The sequence below is a fragment of the Rhipicephalus microplus genome, chromosome 10 (genome assembly GCF_043290135.1).
Source record: "Rhipicephalus microplus isolate Deutch F79 chromosome 10, USDA_Rmic, whole genome shotgun sequence".
Taxonomy (NCBI): domain Eukaryota; kingdom Metazoa; phylum Arthropoda; class Arachnida; order Ixodida; family Ixodidae; genus Rhipicephalus; species Rhipicephalus microplus.
In genome coordinates, this window is record NC_134709.1 from 27914334 (window position 1) to 27931675 (window position 17342).

Below are 17342 nucleotides of genomic sequence, written 5' to 3' on the forward strand. Positions count from 1 at the left end.
ACAATATTACGAGTTGCTAGCAAGCCCAACGACAAGTTTTAATACTTAACCGGAACGCCGCACAACGGTCTGGCAACTTTCCTCCGAGAGGCGCTGACGCATGACGTAATGAAGTTCGTTTCTTGCACGCCGCACGTTCCCGATGCTAGCGGCGTTTTCGCTAATGTGCTTCACGACCCGTATTCCGTCGGTCGGGACACCACCTACCGCTTTCTTTTTTCTTTATTCCTTCTCTGCGTTCTTTTTCTCTTTTTTTTTTTTGCGGCATACGATAGAGCTAAAACGTCCTCAAGATCTCATATTCGCGCCGGCTATACTAGACTGCGAAAAAACGTGTATGGACGCGAGTCCATTCTTAACAGGGCTGGAGGTGCCATTCACACGTGCCGCCACATCGTAACCCACGCTACTTTGCGCACAGACAAACAAGCAAACAAACGCAAATAGCGCCTGAAAAACTGCGCCGAGGCGTGCCTGGTAGGACAGACAAAACATTCCGAAGGAGAACATGCCCGATCTTGCTTCCGCGAGCCACCAGGGGTCGCAACACCTGCTGAGAGTGTGGCCCCTGCTCTTCATCTATTTAACTTTTCTGAGGGAGGTAACGAGGGAAGGAAAGCAGGGAGCAAGCTTTCGTGCCGAACACCTCGCGCCGCAAGTTCGGTGCAGTGTATGCGGCCCGAAAGCAGGGCGGTGCCAGGGTTTTTTTTTGTTTTTGTATTTTTTACCAGGTGGCACCCATGGCAAGTGAGTTCTTTCAGGATGGAAGGGAGGCTGGGAACCTACGCGTTGTGTTTTGTCTATGCTTGCTTTGCGAAGGGGGGGGGGAATTCTGGTGGGGTTGAACTCCATACCTCCCCCCCCCCTTAATCGGTAGCAGTTATCATTGCCGATAGTAGTTATATCGGAGGTACGGTAGTGGTTAGTAGTAGCTATGGTAATAGTAAAGGTGCTGCAGTGATGGTAGTTTTATAGAAACGTAGAAGTGTTGCTGGCAGCGTTAATAGGGTAATTTTAGCTAGTATTAGTGGTAGTCTGGGTTGGTGGTCACGGCAGTTAGCAGTAGTATAGGTTGTAGTTAGCAATAGCTAATGCGGTAGGAGTGGTGGCTCTACTAGACGTGTAGTAAAGTAGGGGAAAAATGGGGTTTGAGGATGGCTCCGGTTACTGTCCATAACAGTTATAATAACTGCGGTAAATATTAGTTACGAGGGCAGTGTCGCTAACAGTATTACTATTAATGTATGTACTTAGTAATCAATCGGACGCTGCTAACTCTTAAACGGAGGTCACAGAGCGAACGCTTCAAGAAGACCACAACGGTCCACAATTCAGTATGGTTGCATAACTCCCTGGACGTATACTGCACCAATTAGAAATTAAATTAGTGCACCATAAATCAAGTCCACCCACAACTTAGCCACACATTAGCGAACCAAGCGCACGAACCACGTCGGTCACAAGATCGTTCTCCTGGAAAACATTTACAAACTTCAGCTGCACACAATCCCATCTCCGAGACGACTCATCGAGTGCTGATGGTGTGTGTTCGAGATGGTAAGGCATTTGTTATCAGTTTAGAAGTTTTGACACTATCTTTAGAAGCAATGGAAGTGGCGTGCACACTGTCTGCTACCGGCCCTTCAAACCTCTGCTGTCGCACTAGCAGACCTCTGGCTATCGGCGATATGTATGACAGACTGGTTCCTGACAAATATCCTACAAGCATGCCTATTTAATTATGATAAGACATTTACAACAGAACAACATCCCGTGAATCGCCGTTACTGCACACTTTTCCCCAACCGCAATAACGTAAAATACCGCCGTGGTAGCTGCGTATCCTGTAGGCGGTGCAATTGCGCCGTCGTAACTAATTCGTAATAACTGCTCCGAGTACTATCGCGCCATCATAAATGATCGCAACGAGAAGCCTCTGTTCTTAGCCGAATGCATGAGCAATTGAACGATGTGCCTCGCCCATTCATGATCCCCTGCCCCAAAGCCGGCCTGACACCTTTCGCATAGTGTGACGTCAGCGTCAAGTAGTGGAGAACGATGCCACCGTAGCCTTGAAGCTCTCCCTTAAAGCTTTAACTGTCTGTGTCGTTTCGAATAGTTCAGAGGACTCGATTTCCTTTACGCGAATCCTGAGAGAATTCAGGCCACTTCTCACAGTAGCTAGACGAGGTGAATGCCCTCTCGACATGACGCCAACACACCTTTTACAGTCTATTAGATTTCGTCGTGTATCCGCGTATGAAGAATGGTCAGGTGCAACAGTTGACAAGCAACACATGCAATTATTAGGCCAGTCACTGTTCGCGTATGAATTGTGCGCTGAAAATTTAAACACGAGAACTAACCGGCCCACAAACGAATTCTCTTCAGTAAAGCGCGAACGCCGAGCACTTGGCGCCAACGCCCCACTGCACGCAACTAATGCCGCGACTTGCGTCCGTCAGCGGGCGACAAAGGGGCCGCTGGAAATATTCCGAAACCCCCCGAAGTAGTCGCGCGGAAGACCTTCGCGTCTTTTCCTTCTCTCTTTCGCGCGACGCGGCGACAACGGAAAAGGCACAAGAAAGAGGAAGAGGACCAGGTATAACCAGCCGGCCGTGGCTCCCCTCGAAGAAATGACCACGCAGTTCACAGACTGCGAAGGTATTGGGCGATGTTGAGAAAGGAGGCAAGGGGGAGGGGGGCAAAACGAGAAGAAGCAGCAGAGGCCCCCTTAAGTATCCCCCCCGATCACCCCATACCGATTCCCCACCCTCGCCCTTGCTACCGCGCTAGAAAGCGCATTCCTTTGGAGAGCCCATCGCACATTCCATCTTCTAGAGTCTAGAGCAAAGATTTCAAGAAAACCGCAGGGAGAGAGATAAGCTAGCCTGGAGATGTAAGGAGTGGAAATGTAGAATGAAAAAAACAAGGAGTATGTTTCGTTCGGTAGCCACCGATGGAAAGAAGGCGAGAGCAAAATGACGAAAGAAAAGATGCCGCCGATCACGAGACCGCCAGCCTGCTAAGCTAGATGGCGTATGCGTAGAGAGGGGTTCATTGCATCGGTTGCGAGGCGAAGTCGCGGATGCGTGTGTACGCTTTGGGGGAGGCCTGAAGAATGGAAACACGTGAGTTTGGGTGAGGAGGTACGTCGGCGCGCGTAATTGGGCAGGCTGCATCGGAGAGACCAACAGTACCAGATCAGTAAAAAAAAAAGTATCAGAAACTTCACCGCGGCTGTACAGCGGCGTACGGCTCCACTTGCCTCAACTACCCGCCGTTCTTTCATCAGCCACTTCGAGAACCAACAAGAGAGAGAAATAAACGCACGATGCCTGGAGCTGGTCACACGAAGAAAAAAAAGATCAAGAGAAAAGCGTACGAAGAAACGAGGAAAACTGTACGCCAACACATAGCAGTGCAGTCCTCGCTATGCGAGCGCGTGAGCTCGGTCACAAGTCGGGAGTGCGCGCGTGTACGCAGCATCCCACGTGACCCCCGCTCTGAGCTGACGTCAGGGCCGACGCCCGCGCTCGCGACCAATGGGAGCGGCGAGCGCGGGGCGAGCCCCCCTCTCGCTACTACCACGCCCCCCTTCCGAGGCGGAAAATATAAGCGTGGCATGACAGGGCGCGTACATTTCTCAGCCGACGTAGTCGAGAGGTTAAAGCAAAAAGGTGCCACCGCACGGGAGATAAAAAAAAGGGGGCGCTCACTACCCTCCCCGACACCTCTTCGAGTGGTATTTGACGAAGAATCGCCACAACCACCACGGTGCTACTACCGCTGTGCGAGACCGCATCCACCGTTATCCACGGAGAAAGTCGCCAGCAACAAGACGTGGGGGTATCTTCTGCGACGGTGTACTTATTGGCATTACCAAGAGCTGTGTATTTTTTTTTCTTTGCCTTTGGTTTGGCTCTGCAAACACCCTTCGCATCCCTACCTGCTGCTTGGTGTGAAACCTGTGGTCGACCCTCCCTCCGCAACATCCTCCGCCCTGGAATCAATCGGTGCGTCATGCTTTTTTCAATTGATTGCCTCACTTTTTTTTTTGTTTCGCTTCTTTATTCACTCGCTTTGGCCGGCCTACGTGCTCGCGCAAACGTTCGCAACCCCCTCCCCTCTGCCTCCTTACAACTTACCCCAACCTCGCTCCCATTCATTCGGTTGACCTACCCCGTACATGCACGGTGCGTAGATGACTTCCGCGCCACTCCCACCTTGTCGTGCTCTTCTCTATGTTTTGTTTGCTTACTGTTTTGCTACCTGTCCGGCGACAGGTGTCCACGAAGCCGCCTGTGCGGTAGTAAAGAATGGTAAACCGCAGGGAACAAGTTAGGTACAAGACATGGAAGTACCAATTTGAATGTCCTGTACCCGATTTGCGTTCTGAAGTTTACAAGTATGAAGTAACTGACAGAATCCAAAGTTGGGCTAGTTGGATATGCATGGTATAACTGTCAGTTCAAGCGCACGAATAAACAGGAAGAGAGGACAAGCGCTTGTCCTCTCTTCCTTTCTGTTTATTCATGCGCTTGAACTGACAGCTATACCATGAAGTAACTAGCTCAGCAACGAATTCTTTTGAAGGTTTGAAGAAGCGGATACGTTTATCTCGTACGTGTGACACCACTGCTAGCCGTACTAGTTAGGTAGCACAGCTGTAAATTTAAGCTAACGTGAATTCGACCGAACCGAATCAAACGCGGGACGAAGTGTTGTTACTTCGTTCACATCGTTGGTCTGAGTCGCACTAGCATTTAAACGGTGCTCGTGTAATTGTTCGCGACTTAGAAGAGTAGCACGTTGTAGTATGAGTGCTATGTTTTCAACTCTGCTGTGCTTCTCTTTCGTACCTTGTATTCCAAGATCTAACGTAGATTTTTGCACATGCGACACAGTAACTGGGACCTATGCTGCACCCAACTATTCCAGTGTGGGTTCCACATAAAATATCACTTTTAGGTTTTTTGTCGCACAAATCCAAAATATCTCAGATATACACGCCATCATGAAAGCTCAACGGAAGGTGAGGTACCATGTTTAGCAATGAATAAATTGATACTTCACGAACTGTTCACCGTATGAGACAGCCGTTCAGAACTCAGTCTGTAATAACTGTCGTATGGTGTTTGTATTTCTACGCGCAGAACTTTGGCGTGCATTTACGCCTAGGCGGTAGGCATACGTCCCTGCTTTCCTGGAACGTTTTGTTTACGGTTCAAGAGACGAGAAATCGCCAACCTCTTCGACAAACTATGCGTAAGAGTTCGACTCAAGCTCCGCCCACATTGCCCGTAACCCCCGAGTGTGTTCGTTCTTTAAAGTAGCTCTACAGGGACACTGATATTGAGATAAGCCCGCCTTCTCTGTGACGTCACATAAACGGGCAAACGTAATTGGTTGGCAAATCTGCTCGAATTATGCTTAGAGATGGGCAGTGGCGTAGTCGTAGGTGAACCACGGGAACTCCCGTACGCGACAGTAAACAGGGGCATTGCCAGAGTTTTTATTTGTTTATTTTGAAGGGGGGGGGGGGGGGGGTGAACCTTTTTTTTTTTTGGCTACGCCAATGAAATTCAATGCTTCAGTTATGCTCAATTCAGGTTCTTATCGTGACGTTGTTTCTGCGAGCACTGTGTGACCGTAGTCAGTAAAACCGCAAATAAACAACTAATGTTACTGTTCATCGAGGCTATCACAAGAGTATGACATTTTTTTTCTTTTTTTTTTACTGTTGACTGCTTTCTGCTTAAATGTAATTCAATGTCATACACAATTTTTCCACTGTATTACACAGTGGAAGTACGAACACAAGGTTGCAAAACTATTCTTTCTTTTAGTTTTTTTTTATTTTGCATACTGGCTTTTACAAACTTTCTGAGTTGATTGTAAGTTACCTGTATATACTGAAATGAAATTTACTGTGATTAAAGTAATATAGGTTACTCCTGCATATCAAAGTTGCCTGAAATCTTACGTAGGTTTTATAACGTTTATCTGCTACTACACAATATCACCGCTGTACACCGCACAAATTGTTTCGTCCCGTTCCACGACCCACATCAATTTGCCCTCTTTTTTACTTTTTCTTAATTTTTTCGTACCATTCGTTATTTATTATTTTGTTCCTTGTTTTGATTTGTCTATCCTTGTTTTTGTTCCTTTTTTTTGTTTCTCCCTTTCCACCCAACCACATTATTATAGCCCTGAGTTGGATTACCCGTTCCTCCCCGAAGGAGATCCCAACCCCGGCCTCTCATTATTTCTGGCATCCCTAATCGCATCGAGATCAGCTCGGCGGCCGAAATCGGACTCAATTGTTTTCCAACTCAACAGGTACGTGGACATTTGTAGACGACCGCGCAGCACCAAGAGCTAATTTGGTGGCGAGAAGAACGGAAAGTGGGTGTTAAAAGGCAGAAAGGATGGGAAATGCTGAAAGCGAGGGCATATTTCACATATACGACGGGTAAACCGTGTCATGTTGGGGGATGGGAAACGCTGAAAGCAAGAGCTAACAGGACATTTGTTTACACGCATGATGCAAACGATGTTCTGTTTGGCGGAGAGAGCTAACAGGACACAATGTATAGTACGTATTAGCTGCAAGCAATGTGTTTGAAATTTCACAGGGTGGGGCTGAAAGTAGGAAGGAAGTAAAATAGGAGGAAAAGAATGGCAGGGAGGTTCACCAGCCTATAGGCAGCCGGTTTGCTACCCTGCCCATGGGAGGGGGATGGGGGAGATGAAAGATAGAGAGCAGAGAGGGAAGGTGTTCTGGATGTAAGAACTCTCTGGACCAGACATGGTGGTAATGATGTCACAGTACTTAAATTCACCTTTGTCGTAACTTTATTGAATTACGCAGCTGGCTGGTAATTAATGTAGCCCGCTACTTCAAACTAACGACTGCCTGAAGATACTCATTTCTTTACCGATTACATTTCAATACGTTATATCATTGTCCTTTTTCCTTGTGGCACAAAAAAAAAATCGCCGAGGACAGAAAATTAAACGTTAGTCATTCTGATAGCTAATCTGATAGCTAATCTACCTCATGCGTGGGAATGGTTAAATTAATTTATAAGTAATTCCATCACTGATAAAAAATAATGGTAATGCCATTGGATTCACACAAGTGCTCGTGTGTGTCCCCTTCGGGTTGTCCTGTCTCGAAAAAAAAAAAACTGCACTAAATCAGTTCCGATTGGTAATTTTTATTGCAATTTAGGTACTTCGGAGTAACTTGCCAACTGTGCCCAAGACAGTATAGTAATTATAAAATGTAAGGGAGAAAACGGGGGAGGGGAAGTGCCTGAAGTAAGCCATCATAATTCATACAACCGACTTAAAGAGTGTCCCGCTAGTTGTCGTTAGCGCGTACCACGTTACCTGAGCATGGAAGTGGCTGGTAATTAAAGTTATGTTGCTGGAAAATTGGTACGCATGTGGTTCAGGTGTGAGCACGCAGAGGGTTTTCCCTTCAGGTGAAAGGAGTACCTTAGTAACCTGCGCTTCGCCGATGACATCGCATTGCTGAGTAACTCAGGGGACGAATTGCAACTCATGATTAAGGAGTTAGACAAAGAGAGCAGAAAGATGGGTCTTAAAATTAATCTGCAGACAACGAAATTAATGTACAACAACCTCGAAAGAGAGCAGCGCTCCGAGATAGGTGCACTTCAAGTTGTAAAAGACTATGTCTACTTAGGGCAGGTAATAACCGCGGAGCCGAACCACGAGATTGAAGTAACTAGAAGAATAAGAATGCGGTGGAGCACATTTGGCAAGCACTCTCAAATTATGACAGGTAGATTGCCACTATCCCTCAAGAGGAAGGTATATAACAGCTGTATCTTGCCGGTACTTAGCTACGGAGCAGAAACCTGGAGACTTACAAAGAGGGTTCAGCTTAAAGACGACGCAGCGAGCAATGGAAAGAAAAATGGTAGGTGTAACTTTAAGAGACGAGAAGAGAGCAGAGTGGATTAGGGAACAAACGGGGGTTAAGGATATCATAGCTGAAATCAAGAAGAAGAAATGGACATTGGCCGGGCACGTAGCGCGTAGACAGGATAACCGCTGGTCATTAAGGGTAACTGACTGGATTCCCAGAGAAGGGAAGCGGGTTAGGGGGAGACAGAAGGTTAGGTGGGTAGATGAGATTAAGAAGTTTGCGGGTATAAATTGGCAGCAGCAAGCACAGGACCGGGTTAACTGGCGGAACATGGGAGAGGCCTTTGTCCTGCAGTGGACGTAGTCAGGCTGATGATGATGATGAAAAGGGGGGGAGGTAAAGGAGGTTCGTCACGGCGCCCACGTTCCTATCATGCCAATGTATTGGGCTGGCTCTGCGCCCCCCTCTTGCCCCACCCCTGCCCCCTGTGCATACGCATATACCCGTGACTGCTTGTGGACGTTACGAGCTGGTTAGAATTTCTTATTAACGCCTTTTCAGCTCCCTCAGTCTCAGTGTACAGGGTCGGTCAAAATTTCCCAGGCCATGCTGCCATGGGGTAGTGGCCTGAAAACCTTTGTACGTCACATGAAAGCGGGACAGATCAAACTAAGTTCGATTCAAAGTAACAATCGACAAGGCTTAGCTCGAGAACGTGCACGCGAAATCGCGAACTTAACAGCCGTGGTTTGATTCACCCTATGAAAATCAATGCCGAAATGTCGATGCATCCGTAGAGGATCACAGCGTTGAAGCGGCTCAGTTAAAACACTCCACTTGCGGAGCCGTCAAACGCGAAACCAGGGAGAAAATATATGGAGAAGAATATTTTAATGGTTAGCCACGCTTGGTTAGTTTAGTTACTTAGTTAGGACGGTTAGTTTTCTCGTCCATAACAGACGCTGCCCATTATCCGTACACGTCACTCCAAGAACGTGGCTGCGTGAAAAAATTGAAGCGAAGAAAGTCACACCGTTCAATGCTGCAGACTCGTTCGAAACCTCAGGACGAAATTGAACGAAAGAAATGTATTTTTTATGGAGTACTCGTTTTTGTGTGTGTGCACATGGTAATTATGCCAAGAAAAACATAGGGGACACTGTATAACTGTGATGTGGTAATTAAAAAAAACTAAAGTATATATATAGACGAAAAATTGTCCTTTCTCTCGGTGGGATTCCAACCCACAACATCTTCCACCTGAGTCCGTCGCAGCTTGATCGGTAGAGCATCGCGCGGACGTGTCGTTTGAAGGTTGCGGGTTGGAATCCCACCAACGGAAAGTGATTTTTCATCCACTTTAATTTTACGTCCTAATTGGTGCGCTGCAGCTGACGACAACAATGAATGCCTCTTACGCTCTTCTTGGCATAATTGTCCCACGGACTGATTTCGTTGCGTCTATAACAGAGGACCGAATTGTCTCCTAAACACGCACCATACCCATGATTGATTTGTGGGGTTTAACGTCCCAAAACCACCATATGATTATGAGAGACGCCGTAGTGGAGGGCTTTGGAAATTTCGACCACCCGGGGTTCTTTAACGTGCACCCAAATCCGAGCACACGGGCCTACGACATTTCCGCCTCCATCGGAAATGCAGCCGCCGCAGCCGGGATTCGAACCCGCGACCTGCGGGTCAGCAGCCGAGTATACCTTAGCCACTAGACCACCGCGGCAGGGCGCACCATACCCATCATTCCTAACGTCAGACCCAACTGTCCAGACTCTTGGGCACTGGCGCCGACCTGTTTGCTACGGCACACTTGTCTTCGAGAGGGGCAACTCGCAGCGCGAACATTCGAGGTTTCGTTGAAGTCTGCATAAACCGTCCGCTATTTGCTCACGCCGCACAAATAATGGCCTTGGCGCGGCCTTGACGTCTGAATACCGGTCGGCGGTGAGTCACTTGGTGTTAGCCATTGTTCGCCGGACCTCGCCAACTGCTGTTTTCTTTTTTTTTGCTTTGTAAGACCCTCTAATTACGCAACGCTAGAAACCATACGGGCGCGTATAGCGTTACCATCACACCACCTGTCCACGAAGACCCAGATATCATGTTGCTCTCGTGATGTTAGACGTATGGAGGGCAAGTCGCGAACGGCACGATGGAATTTAAAGTTGGCAGATCCACGCTCGTTGAATTGTCTGTATAGCCCAGCAGCAGCGCCCGTCAGGGCATGTGCATTATTCTTCAGAACGGCACAGTTGCGTCGAACCACGCGCGCAGACAGGACCTATCCGGTTGCGAGGCTTCAGTCGCGTCTGGTATTCGTCCACTTCATCTTTTTTTTTTTTTATCAGTGATCGCACCGTTATGGCGTCTATAGCGCAGTGTCTCGGCACCAACTGGAGCATTATGCATTTGCTATTTGATGGCCGTGTTCGTTGAAGTTGGCTTGAGTTCCGACAATGAGTTTTACCTGTGTGCGTAAGCGTGTGCACGGTCCTCCTTCAAGGGGAGGGGGGGGGGGCTAGGCTAGGGCCTCCCCCTTATCATGTCAATATATGAGGCTGACATGACGTCCCCCTTGAATACGCCTATGCCTGCATGCCATGCTATGCTCAGATTGATTTGGAGCAGGAGCATGCGACGAGACGAGTAGACTATGTACATGCATACCCGTGCACAGGGTTGTATATTGGGTAGGCCGTAGTTGGGGAGTATTTTGTTGGTCGAGTCCAAAAGATAACAAGCAATGGATGAAAAACATGAAAATAAGTGGCTGGGTACTTCTTGCAGCGGCCTGCCTTAGGTACCGGTTAAAGTTTGGAAGTAAGCAGTTCTATGCAACGTCATGGGCTGTTACTGGCCGTCATTAATATGGAAGACCTTCATTGTCATGAGAGGACGCTCTTATGTACAGGTTGGACAGTATAAGTACAGGTTGGACAGTATGGACGTAAATAAATAATAAATAATAGTTGTCTTTACTTTCCCCGTTTAAAAGGAGGAAGGGACTCCAGAACAAAAGCTACAAAACTGTAGCTCGCGTGTGCCTGAGGCCCAACAAAAATACATTCATGTAACACACATGGCGGAAGGAACTAAAACGCAGTCAACGAGCGAAAATTGTAAAACATTGCACATGCAATACTGATCGTTGGCCTATTTCGTACTTTACTTTGTGTGTGTGTGTGTTATTTGCGGCCAAAGTATGTCATTGCACATGCAGGCGTATCACATACGATAAATAAATAAATGGATAGAACTATACAAATGAAAAAAAAAAGTATTGTACTTGTAAACATACACACAAACAAAAGACCTATACACTGTAAATGGTGACTCCTTAGATGTTTAGGGAGCATACCTAGATATTTTTCTTCTTCTCTCCTTAAAGAGACACTGAAGTGCTGTAACGAAACGCTTTAGATACATCACTTGAACACATTGGTGTTTGTAAAAGCTCTAAAAACAATAATGTCGTTCATTCAGACATCATGTGCTTATTAACATAGAAGAAAATGACGGGCTAAATTTCATGTTTAAGTTTAGCACCGAAACCTTTATGCGTAAGGTCAAGGATCCAAAGTGGATTTTTCGTACTTTGGTTATACTGGCTCAACGAAGCTCGTTCATGCAAGGTGTGTTAAGATTCTAATCGTGTCAGACGGCAATATATTTTATTTTTACTGATCAGAAACTGCGTAGGCTCCGTAGTATAGATGCCATCAAAATGTATGATGTCATGGTGAATGGTGCGGGAATCTCAAAAAGTGGCGTCGCCAGTCGCATTTTGTTTTTTGCGGTTTCCCTCTCTTACCCAACGTCTCTTCTCACTGTAAGCGCGGTAATTTTGGTATTGCGAAAGATTAACATACTAGCGCGAGGAAAATCGCTTTTCCCTCAAGTGTCCATTTAATATTGTCTAGTGCGATGTCGATCCCTTCCTCTGTTTGTTCTCTGATTGTTTGTTTGTTGTGCGTAATACAGCGTTTAGTAATGCTTCGACCACACACACAAACATGCATCGCCAATGTTTTCCTACACGACGGGAGACTAATCACACACACACACACACACACACACACACACACACACACACACACACACACACACACACACACACACACACACACACACACACACACACACACACACACACACACACACACACACACACACACACACACACACACACACACACACATACATACACGTGCCACTGTGCTCACAAGTCACCGTGAGAGAAATAACCATAACGGGATCATAAAAGAGAAGAGTGTCGTCAACAAGCGTCTGTTTTGAAAGCGATTCGCGCTCGTGACCCCGCCGGAAGACCTCGTGGGAGCCGTTCCCGCCTTTATTTTATCGCTGTAGTTTTTATAGTCGTCGCGTGTGTATGTACTACACTATACTTGCGAAATGCGATCCGCAACGCCGGATGTTGTTGATCTGCGCCCGGTAGCTGCAGCAAACGCGAACGTATATAACGTATACGGTGAAGTGCAGTGAGCGGTGCGGCATTCTTTTTTATGAAGGTCAGTGGCATCTCGATTGACCTGTTGTTTTGATGGCTTTGCTTCTCGCCCGCCAACATGATGCACGAGAGAAAGAGAGAGAGAGAGAGATATAGAACTTAAACGCCGCGACATATATATTGAAGCTTCAAGTGACATCATCATCATCATCATCATCATCATCATCATCCCGGAGGGCAAATGCCTCTCCCACGTTCCACCAATCAACCCAGTCCTGTGCTTTCTGCTTTCACGTTATACCTGAAAACTTCTTAATCTCACCTGCCCACCTAATTTTCTTTCGCCCTCTCGATCACGCGTTTGCCTTCTCTTCGAGTCCAGTTAGTTACCCTTAATGAGCGGTGGTTATCCTGCTTATAAGCAGGATAAACACTATAAGTGCCCAACTCATCACCATTTCTTCTTCTTAATTTCAACTACGATTGACCCCCCCCCCCCCTTCGTTTGTTTCCTGACCCAATCTGCTCTCTTTTCCTTTCTCCTAAGGTTACACCTGACACCTATCGCTGAAACGACACATTGAGAGTGGGAGAGAAACATTAATTTGGTTGTTTGTTGAAATAGACGAGGGAAAGAAGGATACCACTGTCGATCGCACTCACATTCCGACGGATTATCGGAAGATTGGTGTGAGAGGAGGTTGGTTGTTTCATAGGCGTGTAATGCTTTAACATCACAAAGTGACACATGAGCTACGAGAGATGCCGTAGCAGAGGGTTCCAGGTAAACTTTGACCACCTGGGGTTCTTGCACCGCGCAGTACGCCGGGACCCCAGCACTGCACCACCGTCGAAATGCGAACGCCGGCGATCGAACCCGCTAGTTCCGGTTTTAGCAATAGGAATGGTACAGCGAACATACTGACATTTAGCGATGAAGTAAAATAAAGGACTACCTAAATACTGGCAACCTGGCACCTATAACTAAAAGCTTATCCATAGGCCACCTGTTACGTGACCGAACTCGGGGAGTGTCACCCGGCCTTGCAGTATCAACTGAATAAGGAAGTACTGTCCATTGTTCTGCCGTACATCGTGCGATGCGTTTTTTTTTCATCTAAAAACTGATGGGCTATTGAATATAACGAGAAGTTATGGCAATCATCTGTAGTTTTGTGGCGGATCTTGTAGCGAACTGTAGAACTGTACCATAGACGCGAACTGTTTCATCGTTCACGTCTACAGTAGTAACAAGTAATGGCGTAATATGGGCGACATCGAATCGAGGTATGCGTGTATCAAGACATGCCGCACCGATATATGCGACCCACCGTGCAAGTGGCTACGAACGAGGGTGCGGGTTCAATTGTCCGCGACCGCATTCCGATGAGGTCGAAATGCAAAAGCCCCAGTGCGCCACTTGGGTGCACTTCAATGGAGCACCAGGTTGTGAAAATTTTATCCTGACTTACACCCCTCCCCCTACAGCGTGCCTGGGTCGTCGTACCGGGATTCCGACGTTTTAAAAAAAACTAAAATGGAGCCTTTGTTTTAAAGCAGGTGAGGTAAGCTGAAGCAGGCCTGAATCTCTAGAACGAAAATCTGTTTGTATATACCTGACCTGCGCTCGAAAATATGGCATCTATACGCTCTCATTCAAAGCGCATATCGTATAACCCAGCGGTTGAGACAGATTACATTTATCATTGCCCACGGATCGCTTATAAGGACAAGGCTCGCGAACGTCCTCGATTGTCACAAAGGCCGGGTCCAAACTTGGTGTATCTCGTCCTAGAAGTGGCTTTCCTTCTGTCCTATAGATATATTGCCTTTAGCAGAGACGCGCTTTAGCTCGCCACAAAACCTGTAACGCCGGCAGCCACTTGTATGCATATACGTACACTAATTGTGTCAAGTGTACAGCAGGCAGCCCTTGAAGATTAGAATGCGAAGGACTGGTAGCCCCGGACAAAGGCCTTCATTACCGGACTTTCACACCCCCGTAACTTTTTTTTCTTCATGCTTATTCCCATCAATATTGATTCTATCACTACGCGCGCCTATTCTCAAGGAACATTCATCTTTGTGAGTTGCACGAAAAAAAAATTATAGCAACGAAATCGCGTCTTCTGCACAGCTATACTCGTCATCTGCACAGCCCCTCGTCATCAGCAAAAGATAATTAATATTCCGTGGTTTTTGCGTGCCTTAATTATACGCACACGTAAGGCACAGCCTTACGTGTGCACAGCCTTAATGTGCACAGCCTTACGTGTGCACAGCCTTACGTGTGCAGACTTTTTCAACGTGCACATAAATCTAAGTACTCCTTTTTTTTGCACTACAACGCTGCTGCATCCAAGAAACCCAACTGGTGACGTCACGATCAGAACAAAAGCTCCGCTTAGTGCTCGCTACTTAGAGGGGCACCACCACCCAGCGTTCACAGTTTTCACTTATGGCGACGGGCTACGCTAACATACGCAAAACGTAGGCTAATTATAGTAGCAGTATAGTGGTATGCAGCTGGAGTGTAGTAGTAATGACAAAGTCTCGTCGTCTGCATCTCACCCTTGTAGAGCGTCGTCTGCTAATTTGAAAACAAACAGAAAGAGAGAGAGGCTCAGGTGGTGACGTCATGATCGGAGTGACAAGCTGGCGCCGTGCCTTGCGTATATGGGCAAGTGTGCGTCTAGTCACACATACATTGGTCCAAGAGACACACCCGTTTCTGGAAAGTGTCCGCATTGTGTATGAATTATGGGCGTCGTGCGGAAGCTCCCCGACCGGCCATCTAACATGTCTCCCGTAAGCTTGCGCCTCGTCCCGGAAACCGTCGAAACGACGCCGGCGCTGAATCACTTGATCGCGGAAACGTAGCTTATACAGAGAATACGCCGATACATAGTTACGCGCATACGAACACATTGTCTCGCGTCACCGTTTGAAACGGCCCCGGAATCTTCTCGTCAGGTGGGCCGAATCATGGCATCGACGCAACTGCGAAGAACTTCCGGCTGTGCGTACGTGACTGCACGCACGCGCGCGCCCACATAAGCATATATTTGTCACGCAATGAATGCTCGCTCACAAGTGGAGCGCAGTCGAACATCAATTCCCATCAGTGCTCCAACGGCGCACGCACCACAGCTTTGTAGCTAGACGCGCAAGCAATGAGCGAGTCCTTAGCCAGATGCACGCAAGCAATGAACGACGACTACATCAAGCGTTTAGAGACGACGCAAATGCTAAGTTACCGAAGAAGGATCCGCACACCAGAGAGAAGCGAGCGACGGAGGCTACCCGGGTTCCCGGTATTTTTATGACTCAAGAACCAGACCAGCAGCATCGTTTGCGGTAAAACAAAAAGCCAGTAAGAGAGAGAGAGAGAGGAAACAAAAAGATGTAGAGAAGTAACCCCGGAGATGTGGTTTCGCTCCAACCTCGCAATCCTTGCCTTCCGACAACAAGCGAGTGTTTTTTTTTTTTTTTGAATTCTTGAGTATAGCTGCGTCAGCATAGAGCTTTCCAGTTATCCGTTCAACTGTATACACTACGTTGGCGTGGTTAGGCGGGGGGGGGGGGTGACCCCACTCCAAGAAACGCACGAACATAATGACAGATCATCAATCCCCCCCCCCCCCCCCGAAACAAAAAAAAAAACTTGCTTCACACCCCCGATACGCGAGATTGCTAGCGTGCTTCCATCAATGAGCAGTTCGTTCCATTTCACCCCCCCCCCCCTTAATATTTTCTGCTTGATAATCAGTTCCTAGGGGCAGTATTTCGTGCATTTAGGTTCAGCGAAGCGCGGGCACTTGTGGTGGGTCCAGAATTCCGCAATTACGGGGGTCGAAATCAATATTCCGATGTTTATGTATACGCAAGCTACATTGCAGCAGCATTACTACATGTCTGAAAAGCAAAGGCAATGCAGCCGGTAATTCGGGCTGCTAAGGTATGTGACCCAGGATACGGGTGGCGGAGTGTAAAGGGGGGGGGGGGGGGGGGATCGGGGTAAGGGGAGGTTCCAGCGTACCCCTCGAAACACTCAGACTGACTCCTCTGTAAACAGCAATCATATAACAGAGCCGCACATTCCGTTCTAGGACGTTCGGGGCACGTAAAACGCGTTATTGTCCCGCGCCGGATCTATAAAGAGTTGCGCGTCTCAAGTGCGTCCATGGTACGCCCGCTTTTTAACCGCGAAGCGTGGGTTTCGAAAATGCGTCCTTCGCAGCGTCTGTAAGAACAGTTCGATCAAGCCACACAAGTGGCAGAGCTTTCATGCACGACTCGTGCGTGCAAGCGAGAGAACCGCTTGACTTCTTTTTTTTCTTCTCTCTCGTGTAGGATTGCACGCAACCCGACGTAAACCGGCCGGCTAGTTTTAGCTGGAGAAAAAAAAAAAAAAACACGGGTCTATACACTCGGTGTAATCCTGCGCGCTCCGAGACTCGAGGAAAAACCTGAAGAATGCGGTTACGCCTTCGAAAGGTCCATCAATGGGCGGGGAGTGACGGAGGGTTGAAGAATACCTCCAGTAGACGTACGGGTCTTCAGTCAAGGAAACATACACATATATTTAGCGACAGGCAGTTCTTTTTTTTAGGTTCCTGCAGGCGTAGTAGCCCCTTTCTCTACTTAGATGGCCGACAAGAAAGCTATAGTAGTGCGAACGAAACGATGCGTTAAGTATGGGTGCGTGCCGAGCCAAACACAGTACTTTTTTTTCTTTATCTGAATCATCTGTCTTGCATTCGCTTTATTTTCTTTTTTTCCGACTATACCCCTTCTAGTTCGCTCCCACCTCATTACGTGACGTCATCATCTACCAGGCTTGCGCGATTCACTATTCCGCAGTCCACCCTTCTCTTCTGTTCTTTATATAACCGTCATCCGTGTCTGTTGCATAGCTTTTTTTCTGAAATCACACAGGAAGTGACCATT

At 47.5% G+C, this 17342-nt stretch overlaps 1 protein-coding gene across 3 annotated transcripts in view; it reads left to right on the forward strand.

Moving 5' to 3' along the window:
- LOC119185003 (crustacean hyperglycemic hormone) overlaps nucleotides 1–17342 on the forward strand; it is a 96371-nt gene that overhangs the window by 64161 nt on the left and 14868 nt on the right. For 2 of the 3 annotated variants that reach the window (XM_075875308.1, XM_037434136.2), the window contains exons 1-2: nucleotides 3873–4016; nucleotides 6214–6345. The exons of the other annotated variant lie outside the window; for it this stretch is intronic. The gene's annotated coding sequence lies outside the window, so the exon portion shown is untranslated. Of the gene's footprint in view, nucleotides 1–3872; nucleotides 4017–6213; nucleotides 6346–17342 lie in introns of those variants that run through there. 3 annotated transcript variants of the gene reach the window in all.